Raw genomic sequence first — 18,828 nt, forward strand, 5'->3', positions numbered from 1 at the left:
GTCCTTTGTAAATCTTGAAGAGCTATATAAACATAAGACTTCTTCATATCATCATCATCATTATTCTAAGGAAATAAACTCTAATGACAGCAAGTATCTTCTGTATATTGAACAAATTCCATATACTGCACATGGACATGCATCACGCTCCACATTTTACTCCCATAGCCTCAGTTAGTCTCATGTCTCATTTTCTTTCTTTTTTTTTTTTGACAGGGTCTCACTCTGTCATCTAGGCTGGAATGCAGTGATAAAATCATGCCTCACTGCAGCCGTGACCTCTCGGGCTCAGGCGATTCTCTTACCTCAGCCTGTAGCTGAGACTACAGGCATGCACCACCACGCTCAGCTAATTTTTTGCTTTTTGTTTTTTGTAGAGGTTTTGTCATGTTGCCCAGGATGGCCTCGAACTCCTGGGCTCAATCGATTCTCCCACCTCTGCCTACCAAAATGCTGGGATTACAGGCATGAGCCACTGTACCCAGCCTTATTTTCCTTATTTTTTAAATGGAAATGAAAACACCTCCTTCTCCAGTTATTCTGAAAATCATGTAAGTAAAACAGTGTACCCAAGGTCATACAGCCAGAGAATGATATGCTGGGGACCCAAATCCAGATTTTTCTGATTCCAAAACTGCTGAGTTGAAATCCAGTGTTTTTTTTTTTTCCCCATTTGTGTGACTTTTTAAAAGGGACAGTTTCTGCCATGGGGACCAGGGATGTCGGGGGTGGGGGGGGGGGTGCTTTTTGGCACTCTTGGGAATTATCTTCTCCTTTCTGCACCTGTGCAGACTTGCAAGTACCTTTTAGAAAAATGAGGGACAGGTGGATCCTCAGAGGGTTAGACTTGGTGTGGAGTGGCCTATTCTGGGCTAAGGAACTGGGCATTTTCTGACTTTCTGATCCCAAGTCTCTAAGCTATGGTTCTGCTGTACCTCAAATAGATCTTGTGGAAAACCGCAGGACTATGGGCATCAGGCTGCTCTTCTGCAGGTATTTATGGAAACCCTGGTAGGGGAAGGATGCCTTCATGGAGGTTCAACCTGGCTGGGGAGAGAGAAATCTGAGCATAAGCAGAAGAGTGTAAAATCGAGTGTTAGTAGGACAGCAAACTAAGTAATAGGGTGCCAGGGAAGTGGACAATCGGAAGGATGTGCTTTGTTCAAGTCATAACTCTGGTCCACCCACCTTCGTGAAACTGACTTTAGGCCTGCGGCTGGCCCCGTTTCTAATGGCAGGAGGCAGGAATGACGTCCTGTCTCCTTTTGCCAAGAATCTGAGCCAGTGACTGTAGGGTGGTACCGTGAGCACAGGGAAGCGTGAAGAGTGGCTCCATGGATCTGCCTGACACTGAGGTGTCCCAGACTCCTCCACCCTTCAAGGCTCACATGCTCAATAATAGCCTGAAAACAGCGGTCCAAGCCCAGTACTCCCGGGACTCCCCCAGGAATGCTGTCCTCACTGTGAGGGTCACCTCATCAGCCGTCTGGCTCTCTGCCCAAGCTTGAACCCTACACTACTTGTTAGTTCTAATTATAGATTGTAATGATTAAGTTTTGATGACATAAATAAGTTTTGACGGGGATAACAGGAGGTTTGGCTACTCTTGGAGCCCAGGGGTCAAGCCTTCTTCAAGGTCCCCACTAGACACCATTCTCTGTGGTCACAGTGAAGAGGCCAACTCAGCTCCCAAAGAACTGTGTCTTTTCAACTTTGAGTCCAGGCAGATATTTTCTGAGGCTCCCATAGAAGAAAAAAAGTTGTTTCTAGGAGAAAAATCACCTGAGATGTGCAATTCTGCCCTCAATGAAGACATATTAATTACACAAAATTTGTATATCCTTGTTGTCTTAAACCACTCTATTCCAGAAGATGGTCTTGGGTATACACGTTTCATAACCAAAAGGTTTATTGAAGTGTTATTCTGCAATTAATGATGCCTGTCCTCTATCTCTAAAGAAACAGAAACATAATAGGCAGGTTTGGAAAGAGCAGTTCCTTCCTATGTTGATATTTTTTTAGGAAAAAAAATAAAAAGAACTAGAGCCATAAGCAAAGAGTAAATAAATGGAAAGAAAGAAGAATGGAGGGAGGGGGAAGGAAATAAGAGGGGGGAGGCAGAAAGCCTCATTAGATGCTGGCTTTTCAAACCATTAGCTGTCAGCTTAGTTACAACTCCTTAAGCCCCGTCCCCTCATCTGCTTGGGGACAGATTAGAAAAAAAGAAAAACTTCATCCCTGAGAAGTGCAAATTCTCTATGAGACCTTTGAGGTATCTGAATAAGGTTAAAAAGAATGCATCTATCTAAAAACTCCTTAATTCCTCCAAGACATGGAATGTTCGCTACACCAGGTGGCTGGTTGTACCTGATACAGCGGCATAGACCTCACAGTTAACTATTCCTCATCGTGAGTAATTTTTTTTAAAAATTAAGAATTTAAGGCATGCAATGATCCAATTGCAATGACTTTCTCTTAAAGATAATATCCCTTAAAATGGCATTACAAATTAGGAATCCAATTTGTAGCAATATTTTTAAAAATTAAACTTCTACACTCAAAATTAGCATCTTCTTACATTAAACTATCAAATGTGACTCAGCTTAATCTTCGCTCACTGGTTTACATTATTACCCCGAATCTTTAGATCCGTAATTTCTTAGTAGTACCATTTCTTTGAGGCTCCATAGATTTATATGTTTAAGAAAACAATGAAAGGAAAAGGGAAGTGAAGGAAAGGGAAGGGAAGAGAAGGGAAAGGAAGGGTGAGAGGAGAAAAAAAGAAGAAAAGGAAAATAAATGGAAAGAGAAAAGAAAAAGCAGAAAAGAAAGGAGAAATAAAAAGAAAAGAAAAAAGCCTCTTGATTTAGTAGGGTGCTATGTTACTTCTGTTTCCAAGTCCTACCAATTAGCTCCAGCACATGGTTTTTCTTGGCAGCTTTCTGCTTCCCATCCCAGATGGTATGGAAAAGTCTGGCTGCTGACTTTCTGGCTCTTCTTTCCTACTTCCTCTCCACACAGCTAATTTAAGAAAGTCTACACGATACCAGGACAACTGTCGGCCCTGCCTCATTTCCCCTGCCTCTGCCTTCTTCAGCCACCCACAGCCACAGCCACGGCTGCCCCCCTCTAGCACCTGAGCCTGATTTGACAATATCAGGAAATAAATCAGCATCCTCAGCCACATGGCGTGGAATTCAGCTGCACCCCCTTCCCCATGAGGATTGAGTGACCCATATATACTTCTGGGCTCCGGCAAGCTCCAGCTGCCCATGGGCATCTTCTTTGTTGCCAACCATATCTGGGTGCTAGTCAATGAGGCAAGACCTACAAGCTTTCATACTGAGCATGCCTTGCCCTTCCAGTGTGGGTCCACTCCATGGACCTAGGCTACTACTACCTGGGCCTCATCAGCTCCTCCACCACTCTAGGCAGGGCAGTCCTAGCATCTACTGTTCATAGCCATATCCTGGTTCTTCCCACCTTGCCCCATGGCGGGGGGGCACTTATTTTCTGAATGCCTATCGAGGATAGGCAGGATTTAAGAGGCCACATATGTGGACCCCATTATGATTATAGGCCCTACTGGGGCCAGCATCTCTGCCTGGACATACTCCTAATCCACATGCTCACTTCCTGCACTTGGCTTTCGGAACGCATGTGGAGGCAATGAGACGGGAACTCCCTACTGATGGCCGATGTGACAGAACCCCACTGCTGCCAGGGAACAGCCAGGTACCCTGCGGTTGCTGGGTACTCAGGAACTCAGCTGTAATTGGGCCAGGGGTAGAACCTGCTCAGGTCAAAGGAGCCTTTGTGAAATTCAGCTTTGACCCATCACTCCCCTGGCTCCATGATTTCTGATGCTTCCTTATTGCCTGCAAAATAGCTTGACCCACAAATTCCCTTACAATCTGGGATCATGGTTTTCCAGCTTCACTTCCCAACACACCCCTGTACAAGTCCTTCCTCCAACCACCCAGAGACTAGCAACTATTCTTTGCACACACCAGGAACTTCAGTAGCTTTGGGCCCTTGTCCATCTCTGTGTAATCCCAGAATCCTGTTGCTGTGTCTTAGCACATTTCATTGTAATTAGCTGTTTACCTGCCTGGGTTTTTGATGTCCTCAAAGATACCAGTCTCTTAATCATCTTTCCATTGCCAATCTCTGCAAAGTAGTGGGAACCCTGTAAGCCTTCAATGCATACTTGTTTTTAAAAAGTTGGTCCAGAAAGTTGATGACCCACATCAAAGATGAGGGCTTAGGGTGTGAACCACGGTCAGGAATGAACAAGGAGACACAAGTTCAGAAGGTCATAATGAAGCTGCAGAAATCACGAAGGGCTTCATCAAGAAAATCACATTTGCATTGTGCCCTGGAGGATGATGAGATTTCAGCAGGTAGAGATGTGGAGGGTATTCCTGTGGTAGAAATCCTTAGGGAAAAGCAGAGAAGTGGGAAGGTGCAGAGAATGTTCATGAAAGAGTGGATACAGTTTTCCTAGAACATAGACTAAGTGAAGGTGGGGTGGAGCAGGTGCTGGGAAGGCAGCAGGGGCCAGATCATTGCAAGCGGCAACGCCAGCCTCAGCGCCATGGGTGTTTTCAGATGCTGTGGTAAGCCGTGGGAGGCGGTCTATGTGAAAGGGTTGGGGAGTGATGTAATGATTGAGGCTGGGCTGTCACTTCTGCCTTTGCCAGGGAAGTTATTAGAGTGAGGTTGCTAATGTGGCAGTTGTGAGGGGTGAGCTCACTGATGCAAGAGTGAATTAAACATTCGGGATGGGCCTGGGAAGCCACCTTCACTATCATTCATTGCCAAACCCTAAATGGGGCCACAGATCTGACTGCTTCAGTTTCACTTATTGGTGTCATTTAGATACTGTCTGATAGAGGAAGTAGAGGAAAATGTTTCAAAAGCTGAAAGACCAAGACAATGGCTATGCCTTAGTCTTGGCAGCAAATGCAAGCAAACTGAAAGATGGGCAGGATGTCATCAAGTTAGTCCTCAATGTGAGTGGAAAGGCTGTGCTCAGGCTGCTGGGGCTGCAGTGCACACCTTAGCAGGGACCAGAGGGCTGAGCTTTCAAAGGCCCCTCTTCCGGACGCTGAGGATCAGTCTGTCCTACAGCCCTGCACTTCCAGCCTCTGCATCACTCCTGTCAGTGTGTGCAGAAACCTCAGGGAAAGGAAGAGCCTGGGCTCCCGTAAAAAAAAACACTCACTGAGAGGCAGAGGGCTCGCAAATAGGGCTGCTGCCTACTTTGTTCTTCTAACTCCTTCCCTTCCCCACCCTTCACTGTTTTTCTTCCCTTAGTTCAGTCTCAAATATGATTGTGAATGCAGAGCTCCAAACAATGCCCTTTTCAAGTGATTTGCCTCAGCCTGGAACATCTACGGAAGAGCAGATCCCCATCCCACCACTCAACAGCTCCCCTACTTTCCCCAAGCCTCACTCACCACAGCTGTTAGCAATGCGGTCCCCATGGCCTCCCGTCTAAGGCCTATACCTCCCCTGCAGATCAGACTGAGAGCTCTTGCAGGCAGGGGCTGGGCAGGCTTGTTTTCTGGGCTCGCCACTCTTGATTAGCATGGCCTTCAGGCACTGGTGGTCCAGTTTTATAGACCAGGGTGGGATGCAGGCAGAAGTGTGTAGGCATTTGCATAAAACTCTGCACATAGAACACTCAGCACTGCTGTTTTGGGATCTAGGAAAAAGCCTGCCCCACCACGTACAGGCCCAGGTAGCAAAATGGCAGGGTGGTGCTCCACTCCATCCCGGTTTTATTCCCAGCTGGGTACTGAAGCTCCGGCTGCAGCCAGTTTGATATGATTGAAGCAGTGCTTCAGGGAGGAGAAAGGGGAAAAAGGACTCAATATCCCATAATATTTCTTCCATTAAAGTCTTTCAATGAGGGAAAAAAACCAACAAAATGATTTTTCCATTTTAAAAAAGAAAAAGACAAAGACAAACCCAGCAGGAGATTGAGAAAATGAATGAAAGGCTTATTAAACAGGGAAGTGTTTTGTTTACTTCCTGCAGGCTGCATTCCACAATTACTACCTTTCTTCTATTAACAAAAATCATGGTCAAATGATGGGATAAATTGTCTGCCTGAGCCTCGAAAGGATTTACTGAGGCAAAACCTCAAAAAAAGAGCATGTGGCAGGGTGCTGCTTCTTCCAGCAACACTGTAGGTGGCAGGCAATTCCAAGGGCTATGCTGATCCCACTGCCCAAGATAAAGCATTTGGGACATTACAGCATCCCTCCATCGAAATGAAAATAATGAAGACTGATGAAAAAACAGCAGCAACAACAACACTGTATTTTCACCCTTAAGAGCCAAGGAGGTGCCGGGCACGGTGGCTCATGCCTGTAATCCCAGCACTTTGGGAGGCCGAGGTGGGCGGACCACCTGAGGTCAAGAATTGGAGGCCAGCCTGGCCAACATGGTGAAACCCCATCTTTACTAAAACTACAAAAATTAGCTGAGCATGGTAGCAGGTGCCCGCAATCTCAGCTACTCAGGAGGCTGAGGCAGGAGAATTGTTTAAACCTGGGAGATAGAGGTTGCAGTGAGCCGAGATCATGTCACTGTACTCCAGCCTGGGTGACAAAAGCAAGACTCTGTCTTCAAAAAAAAAGAGCCAAAGAGGGATGCCTACCTTGTGAGCAGTAAGGCCACACCGGCTCTGCCATTCTGAAGCCAGGAGCTCCTGGGGCCACACTCTGAGGACGGCCCATCCTGGGCGCTAGAACAAGAGAAGTGGACCCGCCCCAAGGTCTGCCATTCACTGCATTACCCGATTCAATCCTCACTCCAGTTCGTTCTCACACTGCTATACAGATACTACCTGAGACTAGGTGATTTTTAAACAGAAGAGATTTAATTGACTTACAGTGCCACATGGCTGGGGAGGCCTCAGGAAACTTAAAATCATAGCAGAAGGGGAAGGGGAAGCAAGGCACATCTTACATAGCAGCAGGAGAGAGACAGCATAGGGGAAGCTGCCACTTTTAAACCATTAGATCTCGTGAGAATTCCCTCACTATCAGAGGAACAGCATGGGGGAAACTGCCCCCATGACCCAATCACCTCCAAACGTGGGGATTCCAATTCGAGATGAGATTTGGGTGCGAACACAGAGTCAAATCGTATCAATGATTATCTCCATTCTTCAGATAAGAAAACAGAAGTCCAGAGAGGTTAAGTAACCTATCCAAACTCACACAGCTAGTAGAATTTGAAGTCAGGCCTGTCTGAGACCAAGGCTTGAGGCTCTGACCTTTTTCAAGCCCTGCTAGTTGCTCACTTCAGGGTGAGGGACCAAGGGGAGGAATATCAAAAGCTAGAGCCTAAGTATTGGGGGAAAGCATGGACACAAACCATATCCTACCCACCATTCCAGAGATATCCCAACCCAAACCCCACCTCTCCCAGAACTCTCAGGAATGATCCCACATCCCATAGATCCATCCAGCCGTGGATAAGCTTTTGTCCCAATATTCTGGATTATTACAAATATAAAATAGAAACATCAGGCCTCATGAATAGCAGCTAAAACAGCAAAATTAATCTTCATGGCCTCTTCCTTTCCCTCCTTTTTGGTCTGTATTGGAATGGGCAGGAGGAAAGGCAAGCATATTTACTAATGATGGTGTGTTGCTTCACCTACTCTATTATCCTGTATTCAGCTACCTGGAAGGTTAAAGGGGTGAGAAATGTCAGGGACAAAGTAAGTATAAGAGGATGGCATTTTCAAATGTCTCATCATTTTTGAAAACCAGTTGCAATGTCTAGTGCATAGACCTACATGCCTTTGCTACACTGCACCACACACTCCATTCCTGGGAACCTCTACCCAGAGACTGGCAAAGCTTGGTCTCAGGTTGGTGACCTACCAGGCTGCCCCAAGAGGGAGAGACACATTCTCCCACATAGCACAAAATACTCGCTGTCAATGGGGTGCCCAATTTGACACAAAGGATTTATGTAAGAAAGCAGACTTAAGGGCTGGGTACGGTGGCTTATACATGTAATCCCAGCAGTTTAGGAGGCCAAGGTGGGCAGATTGCTTGAGCTTAGGAGTTCAAGACCAGCCTGGGCCATATAGCGAAACCCTATCTTTAAAAAAAAAAAAAATACAAAAGATTAGCTGGATGTGATGGTGTGTGCCTGTGGTCCCAGCTACTTCGGGGGCTGAGATAGGAGGATCACTGAAGCCCAGGAGGTGGAGGCTGCAGTGAGCTGTGACTGTGCCACTGTACTCCAGCCTGGGTGACAGAGTGGGAAAGGAAGGAAGGAAGGGAGGGAGGGAGGAGGGGGAGGGGGAGGGGAGGGGAGGGGAGGGGAAGGTTAACTAACACAAGGTCTCACACTTAGCATTTTGTTTTCATTGGTCGAAGGAGTAATGAAACATGGTTTCCTCATTTGTGTCATTAAATCCTAGCAAGACTTCTTTGTAATCTGTCTCCTGTATGACTTTCCAAAAGCTTTGAGAGAAGTCTCCAATGAAGCCAAACCTTTCATCAACTGTCTCGGGCATTGGTTATACAGTGCTTGGCAGGCTTTGTGCGGCAGGGTGGGTGGGAAGACAAACAGTGGCTTCTCCTTGCTGGGGGCAGTGGAATGTCAGGATGGCTCAGTAGCTGGCTGTACTTCCACCAAAGACCAAAGCCACAAAAGTTACCTTGCCTCTGTATGCCATTCATCCCAAATGAGAAAACACAGACTCTGGGAAAACGAACTACAGAAAAGCTCTCCAAATGCACAGAACCAAGCAAGATACCTCCTTCTGAGCAGCCATGTCTTATCTGGTGGTAAGCTCAGCTGCTCCTGCAGTCCTGCACACTGCCTCTGCTTCTTTCCAGTGAAAACATACTAGGACACCGTGATGCTCTCTCCCTGCTATACATTCAAAAAATTAAAAGAGCACCAAAGAAAGGAGAATTTTGGAAAGGAAGTAAGCAGCTGTCAGAATAAATTTATATGAGACAAACACTCAAATATTGATCTACTCCCAAGATTTCCAAAACCTATCTATAAGCCTGCAGTTGAATTGCTTGTGAAAGCTTTTTGCACAAATAAGCGCTGAGTAGGAATGTCAGTTGGCAGTAGAAAAAGATCCTTAAGAGACAAATGATGATCTACAGATAGACAGAAATAATTCACAGCACTATTTTTATTAGAACTTACCCTATGCAGCCCTCCTTGAGTCAGATGATGAGGAAGTGGATTGCAGTATTTATTTGTGGCAGACATGCACTTTTGGTTTGCACTGCATGACCTTTTTTTTTTGGGAAATGTCCCTCCCCATCCTCTGTGATTTCCTGGAGCGGTTGTTCCTGGGACTTTACCCTCTATGTCCAGCAGTGAGCACAGACTGCGTCCTTGTTGTCTAAGGGAGGCAGCTTCTGAGGGTGTGCCCCACAGGGGTCCTGCCTCCTCGCATTCACACCCTCGTGGAGCCCCTGCCTACAACTGACCACAGCTGCTCTAATGTGACCAATAATGGCAGAAAGGATGGTATGTCATTTTCAAAGTGAGGTTTACAAGACTGCAGCTTCTACAATGGGTTCTCCTTGTCTCTTTTTTTCTTTTCTCTTTCTCTCTTGGATGTGCCATTCTGGAAAAAGCCAGTTGCCATTTGAAGAGGACACTCAGGCAGCCTGTGAAGAGGCCACATGGCAAGGTGCCCAGCAGCCAGTGAGGAACTGAGACCTGAAAGCAGCCATGTGGGTGAGTGTGGACCAGATCCTCCAGCCCCCACTGAGCCTTGAGAAGAAGCCCTGGCCAACAGCTTGACTGCGGCCTCATGAGAGGCCCTGAGCCAGAACCACCCAACTAAGCTGCTCACAGATTCCTGACCAGAGAAATTGGTTTAGGTTATACATATTCGAAGTTGCCAAGTTTTGGAGTAATCTGCTCAGCAGCAATAACTATACATTGACCAATCAGACTCTGGCAAAGCCCTTTACACATTAAAGACTGTGATTGGCCAGGGGTGGAAACAATCCCAGCAGAGCTCATCAGAATCCTTTTCAGGAACTGATATACGTACTAGGTGATAAGAGAATCAGGCCATCTTCTCTGGCATCACGACCATGGGTATCAAGTCAGCCCAGAGTTGTGGCTCTCAATTAGAGCCCATACTGCCTCCCTAAGGGGCATTTGGAAATGTGGGGGACGTATTTAGTCACAATATATGGAGGCGCTGCTGGCATTTGATACCTGGAAGCCAGGGATGCTAAATATCCTGCAATGTATGGGACAGTCCCACGTAACAAGAAAGTGTCCATTCCACATTGTCATTAGCATTCACAAAGGGGAAACCCTGGCGTAGGACCTTATGTGCCTTTATTATTCCACATGGAGAGAGCTTTCATGAGAATGACACAAATCTAGGTGACAGGAGAACCAAAACACACTGAAAGATCAAGCCCCCGTGATAGAATTTGAATCCCTGCATAGTCATGCCTGAAGCTAAAACTACCCTTAGAATGTCCCAATTTTCACGAGCCCATATATTTTCTCTTATGCTTAAAACCAGTTAAATTGTTGCAATGGACTGAATGTTTATTCCTCCCCAAATTCATACGTTGAAATCCTAACGCCCACGGTAATGGCATTAGAGCATCAGAAGGCCCGTTGGGGAGGTGATTAGGTCATGACGTTGGAGCCCTCAGGAATGGGATTCATGGCCTTATAAAAGAGGTTCCGGAGTTCCTTGCCTCTTCCACCACATGAAAGTATAGTGGAGGTTACCTATGAACCAAGGAGGTGGCCTTCCCTAGATGCCAAACCTGCTAGCACTTTGACCCTGGACTCCTAAACCTCCAAAACTGTGACAAATTTCTATTGTTTATAAGCCACCCAGTCTATGTTATTTTGTTATAGCAGCCCCAGAACCATAACTATTTCACCATCCAACTGTGCCCGAATTGGTGCGTCCTTGGTCTCACTGAATTCAAAAATAAAACCACGCACCCTCGCAGTGAGTGTTACAGTTTTTAAAGCCAGCATGCTCAGTGTTCATTTCTTCTGACATTCAGATGTGTTTGGACTTTTATTCATTTTTCACAGGTTCGTGGTCTCGCTGACATCAAGAGGGAAGCTGCAAACCTTTCAAGTGAGTACTATAGCTTATAAAGACAGCATAGACTCAAAAAGAAACCACAAGCAAAACTTATTGCAAAGAGTGAAAGAAAACTAAAGCTTCCACAGCATAGAAACACACCTGAGCACGTTGCTACTGCTAGCTCGGGGCAGCCTGCTTTTATTCTCTTATTTGGCCCCACCCACATCCTGCTGATTGGCCCATTTTACAGAGAGCCAATTGGTCTGTTTTACAGAGACCTGATTAGTCCGTTTTGACAGGGTGCTGATTGGTGCATTTACAATCCCTGAGCTAGACACAAACGTTCTCCACGTCCCCATTAGATTAGCTAGATAGCAGAGTGTCCATTGGTGCATTCACAAACCCTGAGCTAGACACAGGGTGCTGATTGGTGTGTTTACAAACCTTGAGCTAGATACAGAGTGCCAGTTGGTGTATTTACAATCCCTTAGCTAGACATAAAGATTCTCCAAGTCCTCACCAGATTCAGGAGCTCAGCTGGCTTCACCCAGTGGATCCCGCACTGAGGCAGCAGGTGGAGCTGCTTGCTAGTCTCGCGCCGTGTGCCCGCACTCCTCAGCCTTTGGGCCGTCAATGGGACTGGTCGCTGTGGAACAGGGGGCGGCGCTCGTCGGGGAAGCTCGGGCCACGCAGGAGCCCAAGGCGAGGGGGTGTGGGAGACTCAGGCATGGCGGGCTGCAGGTCCGGAGCTCTGCCCCGCGGGGAGGCAGCTAAGGCCCGGCGAGAAATCGAGCACAGCAGTTGCTGGCCCGGGTGCTAAGCCCCTCACTGCCCGGGGCTTGTGGACCGGCCGGCCGCTCTGACTGCGGGGCCCGCAGAGCCCACCCCCACCCGGACTCGTGCTGGCTCACAAGTGCCGCACACAGCCCTGGTTCTCGCCGGCGCCTCTCCCTCCACACCTCCCTGCAAGCTGAGGGAGCCGGCTCCGGCCTTGGCCAGCGCAGAGGGGGGCTCCTACAGTGCAGCGGTGGGCTGAAGGGCTCCTCAAGCACGGCCAGAGTGGGCGCGAAGGCCGAGGAGGTGCCGAGAGCGAGCGAGGGCTGCCAACATGCTGTCACCTCTCACAACCATCCATTCATTCAAACAGTGTTCATTGAGCCTTGACTATGTAAGGCACTGGTTTAAATCCTGAGGATACATAGTTAAAAAAGAACATTCCAGAATGACCCAGTTAACTAGCAATTACAATACAAGATACATACTCTCCCCGCTGCCCTTTAATGCTATGGAAATACAAAAGAGGAACATCAACTCAGTCTAATGGTAGGAGGTCGTCAGGAAAGATCTCACTCAGATTTAAAAAAAAAAAAAAAAAGGAAATTGATAACTTATAAAAGATTGTCCAGAAATGCCAGCAAAAAGAGTAGAGGAGCCTTGTTTGATAAACAAGTGACTCATTGCCCAGGCCAAAGCTTTTAATATATCCTACTTCTAGCTATTGAGACTGAGATCACAGTGATTCAAGAATCACTTACAGGCCATTTGGGAAAACACAGATTAATAAGACAAAGAGGCATTGATCCAATAAACTGTCCCTTATAAAGCACTCGGGTCATTTTCTTTCTCTACTTTCTTATGATCTCTAGTATTTCATCACAAGAAATAAGTCTCTATTATGAAAGGAACTCTGCCTTTTAAAAGTGATGAGGGAGGAAGATACTTTTCCCCCAACCAGACTCAGGTGAGAGCAGTCAAAATCATTTTCATTTGCTCCTAACATTTTTATATCTCCTTCACCAGTACACAGAGTTATAGGAGGGAACTCCACACTATTAATTAGTGCTGTTGCAATCACACTATTTCATAGCACCAGAAAGGATATAAACAGTCCTCTGTGTCAGGGAGGCTCTCAGTCTCCAGTGAGCACTGGGGTCTAGGGTATACGTGGAGAAAGGAGTAGCCACTGAATTTCTGTCCAGATATCTCTAAACATTCCCCAACTAGCTCCCCTAACCCTGAAATTCACACGCCGTAAATCAATCACTGTAATATCGACTAAGGCATTATTCCAGGCATATAGGAAAATAGAGGGAAAGAGACACAGTCCTTGTTCTCAAGGAAGCTACGATCTAATTAAGGAGACACTCAAGAAGCGACAAGAATTCACTGTCACAGAGCTGGCTGAACTGCAACAGAAGACTGAATAGGAGGCGGTTCACAGATACCTGCTTGGGCCCTGCGCTGGGCCTGCAGAATGGGTAGTGTTTGATCAAGAAGACAGAAGGAAGAATGCTTTCCTTAATGGAAGTGAATATAATTCCTTAATAGAATGAGCAGAGTCTGGAGGGAGCCAGCCGAAGCAGCCAGACTGACAGGCCAGAGGGCGAGTGCTGGAAAACAGAATCCGGGAGGCAGGGTGAGCAGGACTGGGGACGCAGGGAAAGGCTGGTGTCCAGCTAGCAATCCATTGATCCCTTGCCTCTCAGCCCCAAATCCATCCCTCTGCACCTGCTCTGTGACAACGGAGTTCGGGCGTTTCTCCTTTGCACCAAACACAATATTCAGCTTTGTCAGTAGCGTGCTCTGAGTCTGTGCAGGAGGAAGGGGCTTCTCCTCCTGGGTCTGGCTTGCTGCTGTCTTCCCCTGCTTCCAGCTGCATGGCTCTTATCACTGCCCCAGCCGTGTGCCGAGTGTGTGGTCTTCAGGCTCATGGCCCAGCCCCACCTCTTGGCCACCCATGGTGACCACTTCACCATGATGTTCCTAATGCAGGCCTGGCATGTCCCAGTCTTCACTACCCTGCTGGAGAGCAGGCCCCTGACGCCTGCAGCCATCCATGCACTCTCGCACCAGCCTTAGCCTCTACCCAAGACTGTTGATTTCTCCTTGCCCAGCAACCATGGGCAACCCAGGGAACCTTTCTGCCACCCAGTGGGCTACAACCACACTTCTGATGCCGTCCAAATCTCAGCCTTGAAGAGGGGTCTTCTTTAAACTTGTCCTTCCCCAGATGCTCTCCATCAGCCTCAGGGTCACCTTCAGAGTTTTCTTTACATCTTCTTATTACTTCACTGTTACAGTTAAGTAATCTTTATATTAAACATCCCACATTCAAATTACTGTGTGGTTTCTGTTTCCTGATTGGACCCTGAATGACACAGCCAGGTAGAGAAATCCAGATGATGTGGTAAAGGGGCCAGGCAAGTGGAGGTGTGGATGTGTGTGCTAAAGGCTGGAGTGGAGGGGCTGGACTAGGAGAGCAACAGGTGCCAGAGCTGTTTGGTTCCTGGTCTATCGAATAATCTCAGGAAAATGAAGAAGAGTGGGAGGGATGAGAAAAGGAGAGGAGGAGAGAGGGCAGAGGAGCGGAGGAAGAGCAAGAACCATAGTCGTGGAGATCTCCATCCAGCGTCCCAGCCACCTGTCCATCCATCACTGGCTCTCGGTAGATGTTTCTGATCCCGCTGACTCCCAGCCTGAGAGCCAGCACAGTGATGTGTTTGAGAATGATGAGCCTGGGGGGAGCTTGGGGAATGGACTGGAGTGAGTGGCTGACACGGTCTGAGTGTGTTCCCCAAAGTTTATGTGTTGGAAACTTAATCCCCAATGCAACAATGTCAGGAGGTGGGGACTAATGGAGGTTGTGAGGGCTCCACCCTCATGACTGGATTAATGCTGCTATAAAAAGAGCTTGGAGGAGTGGGCTCACTCTCTCACTCTTCTACCATGTGAGGACACAACACTCGTCCCCTCTTACCCTTCCACCTTCCACTATGTGAGGACACAGCAAAATGGTCCCCACCAGATGTCAACACCTCGATCTTGGATTTATCCCATCCTTGAGAACTGTGGGTACATAAATTTCTGTTTTTTATAAATTAGTCAGTCTGTGATGGTTTATTATAGCAGCACAAAATGGACTAAGATAGTGGCAAAGAGGGTGGAGGAAAAAATGCAGAAGTGAGGTTGACTGTCTGTGGGACCAGACAGTCCAAAGGAAGAATGGACAGGGATTGGAAACAGACTAGGTCTAAATAACAAAGGATTCTGGAAACAAACAAGCAAACCAAAGCGGTAGTTATTCCCAGGAAACCTCCCTTAAGGAAAGAGGAAAGGAGAGGATTGGCCTCTCCCGGGTGTGCATTCCTTGGCCAAGACATTGGCCTTTCTCATCTCAGTTTCTGTACATACACAGTAGGGATACTAACACCTGCTGCAAAGGATGGTCTTGGGATTAAATGGAATGCACTTGATACTACATCTGGAACTTGGAAATTCTCATCGTGTTGGAAAGTGGAGAGCGGGGCCTGGGAGTCCCAATGGGTGAGCTTAGATCCCGGTGTGGGGCATGTAAGGTTGGGAGGGGCTGCCAACATGAACAGGGCCCCTCACATTCTGGGAAATGAGGGAGCAGCAGGAGAGCATCTGGCTCCTAACACAGGGCAGGAGAATTCCCTGAGTGAAGAGGAGAATTCAAAAAGAAAGAGGGAGGAAATCTCACCTTCTCATAACTTTGCTGGAACTGGGGCTTTTAAATTTTAAACTAATCATTGTGTCACATTTATTGATGTTCCTCACTGGTTTCAGCAGGGCGGATATGTGTTGGGCCATTTAAAGTGTATGAGTAGGCCGGGCATAGTGGCTCACGCCTATAATCCCAGCACTTTGGGAGGCCAGGGCAGGCGGATCACTTGAGGTCAGGAGTTCAAGACCAGCCTGGCCAACATGGTGAAACCCCATCTCTACTAAAAATGAAAATATTAGCCGGGTGTGGTGGTGGCCACCTGTAATCCCAGCTACTTGGGAGGCTGAAGCAGGAGAATCACTTGAACCCGGGAGGCAGATGTTGCAGTGAGCTGAGATGGCACCACTGCACTCTAGCCGGGGCAACAAGAGCAAGACTCCATCTAAATAAATAAATAAAATAAAATGTATGAGTACATTTTTTTCTTGGAACTGACATTCCATGAATACGTTTTTAAATGGATAATCTGCCTTATGCAGGTACATCAGAGGTCCCCCTTGCTCTGTGGGCACATCAAAAAGTCAGGAGAAAATGCACGTATTACCTTTGTCAGGGACCTTCCCACCTCTAATTTTTTTAAACCTCTGATCTTAGAAAATCCTCTAAAGGTTAATTAAAGCTTTACTTTCTAGCCTCTGGTGTATTGTGCTAAATTTATTTGTTGGTGCGGGTGTCAACAGCAACTGATATTTGTGAATAGCTTATGCAATATCGAAGAGTTGAGTAAAAGAAGAGAAAAAACCCTCAAGTACTATATGTCAGGGCTGAATAATTGCCTCACCTTCAATGCTTGCTTATTAAAGGAATCTAATTCTACATAAGAAGCACTTTATTAAAAGGCTATAGGTAAATAAATACATTCAAACGATGCAAAATTTCCATTTAAATAAATTACTCCAGTATTATTCATATTTGTTTATTAGAATTGTGATTGTGAATCAGTTGGGTCAAGAGTAATTGACAAATATAATGTGATAAAAATGGTTTTATCTTAAAAGTCTGATCAAACCTCTCTCAGACACACACACCTACACATACACACACAAACACACATACACACCATCACCACCACCACCACCTGCCTTCAGATGGGAGGCAGAGCACACCCATTCATCATACTCCATTATATACATTAACAAAAATGGCCACTATATTGGTTAAGAGCTTTAATCTCTTGAACCAGAATTCTGACCTTTATTCAGATTCTAGATCCAATGATGAAGATGAGGAAGAGGATGATAACAATAATAATTTTTCAAAGGTTTAAAAACAAAACCAGGAATTTTTGGAAAATGCACTCTTGGAATGATTTTCCCTTTGAGAGATAGCCCAATCCAAATTTACTCTAAAAAGAACACTTAATTTCTCAGGAAGAGGTTTATGCTAACTAGAGCCAACACCTTTGGATTATCGATAATTTGTTACCATTAAAAACAAATTTCATTAAATTCCTTCTCCGTCATTCTGAACTCTCTGCTTCTATTAATTACTTAACGATTGTGCAGTGTATTAGGGACCCCCTTGGAAACAACAGAAGGAATGCAAGAGCCATTTAGCACTTGCTTGCTTGGCTTCTATAGCAGTGGATGACGTACTTCCCTACAGCAGCTTAGGGAAGTGGAGCTCCGCTTAGTGGTGTTGTTGGGAAATCAGGGCTTGGCATCTCTTGTAGGTAACTCTTCCAGGAGGCACCATGATCCACTGATTCCACCATCCCTGCCCAGTCTCCACTTTGGGCCCTGGAGTCTGCTCTGTCAAACTCCATCTGTAGTCACCATGTCCTGAGGCTATGTCACCCTTGTTCCCAGGTTGGGGTTTGTCCTGTGTACCCAGCCTACCCCCTGGACTCATGCAGCAAACCACAGCAGGCTGAATGCATGCCCGGTAAATAATGCTTGCTTTCAAACTGGTCCAATGGCTAATTTAATGTGTCAACTTGATTGGGCTAAGGGATGCCCAGATAGCTGGTCAAACATTCTTTCTGGGTATGACTGTGAGGGTTTCCAGCAGAGATTAGCATTTGAATCAGCAGACTGAGTAAAGAAGATCACCCTCCTCAATGTGGAAGGACATTATCCAATCCTTTGAGGGCCTGCATAGAACAAAAAGACAGAGGAGAGGCTAACTCACTTTCTCCTTTTGAGCTGGGACATCCGTCTTCTCCTGTCCTCTTGACACTGGCACTCCTGGTTCTCAGGCCTTCAGAGTCTATCTGAGATTTACACTAGCAGGCTCCCACACCACTCCTGTTTCTCAGCTCTGTGGACTTGGACCAGGACTGATATGCTTTGGCTGTGTCCCCACTCAAATCTCATCTTGAATTATAGCTCCCATAATTGCCACATGTTGTGGGAGGGACTCAGTGGGAGATAATTGAATCATGGGGGGTGGTTTCCCCCATACTGTTCTCATGGTAGTGAATAAGTCTCATGAGATCTGATGGTTTTATAAGAGGTTTCTGCTTTCATTTGGTTCTCATTCTCTCTCTTGCCTGCTGCCATGTTAAACATGCCTTTCACCTTCTGCCATGATTGTGAGGTCTCCCCAGCCACGTGGAACTGTGAGTCCATTAAACCTCTTTTTCTTTATAATTTACACAGTCTCAGGTATGTCTTTATCAGCAGCATGAAAACAGACGAATACAAGGACTTACATCACCGGCTTCCCTGGTTCTCAGACTTACAGACTGAGACTGAAGTACCTTGCTGGCTTTTCTGGTTCTCCAGCTTGCAGATAGCACATGATGGAACTTCTTGGCTTCCACGGTCCCATGAGGCAATTCCCATGATAAATCTCCTCTCTCTCTCTCTCTCTCTCTGTGTGTGTGTGTGTGTGTCCTATTTGTTCTGTTTCTCTGACTAATACAGCTGGGTAATTGGATAGGCTAAAGCCACCATTAGCCACCTCCCTGTCCATGAGTGAATCTGAGGCCCTATAAAAATGGAAAGGGGGTAAATAGATACCCTGTAGAGAGAGGAGAGAAGAAAGACATAAGAAGAATCAACTATAAGTGGGGAGAAAGTCAAAAGGAATCATAACTGAGTCTTGTCTGTCAAGATTTATCACCTTAAGACGCATTGGCTGACACCTATAATTCCCATACTTTGGGAGGCTGAGGAGGGAGGATCACTTGAGCCCAGGAGTTGGAGACCAGCCTGGGCAACATAGTGAGACCCTGTCTCTACAAAATATTTTTTTTTAAAAGCTAGGTGTGGTGGTG

Source organism: Symphalangus syndactylus, chromosome 23, assembly GCF_028878055.3.
Source record: "Symphalangus syndactylus isolate Jambi chromosome 23, NHGRI_mSymSyn1-v2.1_pri, whole genome shotgun sequence".
In the NCBI taxonomy this organism is placed as follows: Eukaryota; Metazoa; Chordata; class Mammalia; order Primates; family Hylobatidae; genus Symphalangus; species Symphalangus syndactylus.